Here is a 3,088-nt window from a genome sequence, read left to right on the forward strand (position 1 = left end):
CACCTGGAATCCCAGCACTTGAGAGGCCACGGTGGGTGGATTGCCTAAGCTCACAAGTTCAAGATCAGCCTGATCAAAAGTGAGACCTTGTCTCTAAAAATAGCCGGGTGTTGTGGTGGGCACCTGCAGTCCCAGCTTCTGGGGAGGCTGAGGCAAGAAGATGGCTTGAGCATAGGAGTTTGAGGTTGCTGTGAGCTATGACCCCATGGCCCTCTATCATGGGTGACAAAGTGAGACTCTGTCAAAAAAAAAAAAAAAAAAAGAGAGAGAGAGAAAGAGAGTGAAAAGTAATCTGATAAGGAGTTAATATCTAGAATATAAAAAGAGCTCCGAAAACCCAGCAAGAAAAATCCCAAACAATCTAACTTAGTAAATTGGCAAAAGTCTAGAATAGACAATTCTCCAAAGAAGACATACAATTGGCCAAGAAACCCAGAAAAAGATGCTAATATCACTAATTATTAGGGAAATGCAAATCAAACTCACAATGAGATACCACTTCATACCCACAAAGATAGCTATTACTAAAAACAATAGCAACAACAACAAAAACAAAAACCCAAATAGAAAATTACAGCTATTGGCAAAAAATGGGGAGAAATTGGAGTGCTTGTGCATTGTTAGTGGGAATGTGAAATGGTGCAGCTGCTGTGGAAAACAGTATGGTGATTTTATTAAAAAACTAAACATAGAATTAACTGTATCTTCCAGCAACTCCACTTTTTAGATATATACCCATGGGAATGAAAAGCAGGAACTCAGAAATTTGTATACCAATGTTCATAGCAACATTGTTCACTACAGCCATAAGATAGAAAATACCCAGATGTCCATTGTCAGATGAATGTATCAAAAACTGGTATATGGGGTGGGGCATGTGGCTCAGAGGGTAGGGCGCCAACGAGGGTGGCAGGTTCGAACCCGGCCCCGGCCAAACTGCAACAAAAAAATAGCTGGGCATTGCAGCAGGCGTCTGTAGTCTCAGCTACTCGGGAGGCTGAGGCAAGAGAATTGCCTAAGCCCAAGAGTTGGAAGTTGCTGTGAGCTGTGACATTATGGCACTCTACTGAGGGCAACAAAGTGAGACTCTGTCTCAAAAAAAAAGAAAAAAAAAACCTACTGAAAACAAAGAAACATACATAAACCTACCTTATGACTTAGCAACTCCACTCCTGTATTTGCCCAAGAAAAATAAAAATACTGTGCAAATATGGTCTTAGCAGTTTTATTCATAATAGTCCCCAAAGGAAGGAGCTTAAGATGTCAACCAATAGGAGAATGGCTCAGCCCACCATGGTACATTTGTATAATGTAACATTATGGAAGTCACACAACCATTGTTAGGTGAACACGGCCATGAATGTAGGATGTCTTACTCCAATACCTTATCTTTCTCTAGCCCCACGAGGTGAGCTCTCCTACTCCAAATGCTTGCCCTAAGGACTATCCTGAGTTTAATGAAACCCTAGCGTTCCATGGCTGCTTCTGTTAAGACTTTTCCTTCCTCCTCTCAGAGGAAGTCCAATCATTGTCCGTGCTGTGGACTCTAAGACCTGCCTTTCTGTGTCTGGCCCATTAAGTTGGGGTTCAACCCTTGCCAGGACTGACAGGGGAACCCCACCCCCCAGCAGGAGGCAGTCAAGGCATACCTGGGCCCTGGTTTTCATCTCTCTAGCAGTCATAGTTCTAGCTGGTCTTTCCTGTAATGCAAGTTAGGTCCCTTTGGTGACCACCACCCAGATCCCTTTGAGCTTGCTGAGTGCCTCTCTTGAGACCCCTGAGACGCATAATTCTCAAAGCCAGCCATACCCACTACTTCCCTCCAGGTGGCAAAAAGAGTGATCTACTCTTTATCGTCTTAAGGGGGTGGATCCTTCAGTCACAGGATCTGCACTGAATCCCAGCTGTACCACATACTAGGTAAATGATACAACCCCACTCTGCCTCACATTCCTCATCTGTGAGAGAAAATAATAATGTTACCGGAGTTGTGAGGATTCAATCTGTCAATAAGGTATAAAATTCTTGAAGCAATGCCAGGCACATGAAATACATCATGTAAGTGGGTTATTTTTACCCACCTACCTCCATGTTCTCCATGATCTGTGAAGGATTTTGTTCTCAAACTAGAAGTGAAAATAATGAATGTGAGGTGGGATTTCATCTAATGTGCACATTGTGAGGGGGTATATAACACACCCCCTGGGTGAGGGGCTCTTCTACAAATGGAACTTTACCCTGGAAGTGAGAACAATGTAACCTAAATATTGTACCCTCATATTAATTTGAATAAAGTTAAAAAAGAAAAAGATAATAAATAATGAATGCATCAGCTAGGATCCAGTCAGGAGACTGAGATCCCACCAGTAATTTGAACAGGGAAAATTCAATGCAAAGAAGTATTAACTGATAAAAAGAGATTAATTATTAAGAGAAGTAGATGGAACTCTAAAGATTACAGGACTAACAGACAAAGGGAGCGTGACCACTCTCTTTAGGGCTGACATGGAAAAGATGAGGTAAGGTGAGTAGCAGTAGCTCTCAAGAGGATATATGATTAAAAATACACATCTGAGCTGGGTGCGATGGCTCACGTCTGTAATCCTAGCACTCCGGGAGGCTGAGGCAGTGGATTGTCTGAGCTCACAAGTTCAAGATTAGCTTGAGCAAAAATCAAGACCCTCTCTTTACTAAAAATAGAAAAACTGAGGCAAGAGCATCCCTTGAGCCCCAAAGTTGGAGGTTGCTGTGAGCTATGACTCTACTGCACTCAACTCAGGGTGACAGTTTGAGACGCTGTCTCAAAAAAAAGAAAAAAAAAAAGACATCTGAGTCTGTCCAAAAGACCTATCTTAATAAGTACAGAATAGGCCAGGCACAGTGGCTCATGCCTGTAATCCTAGCACTCTGGGAGGCCGAGGGCGTGGATTGCCTGAGTAAGACTGAGACCCCATCTCTACTAAAAATAGAAAAATTAGCTGGGCAATATGGCAGGTTCCTATAGTCCCAGCTACTCTGGAGGCTGAGGTGGGAGGATCCCTTGAGCTCTGGAGTTTGAGGTGCCTATGAATTAGCTAATGGCACTGCA

This window comes from Otolemur garnettii, unplaced genomic scaffold, assembly GCF_000181295.1.
Source record: "Otolemur garnettii isolate 467f Iridium unplaced genomic scaffold, OtoGar3 scaffold00024, whole genome shotgun sequence".
NCBI lineage: Eukaryota > Metazoa > Chordata > Mammalia > Primates > Galagidae > Otolemur > Otolemur garnettii.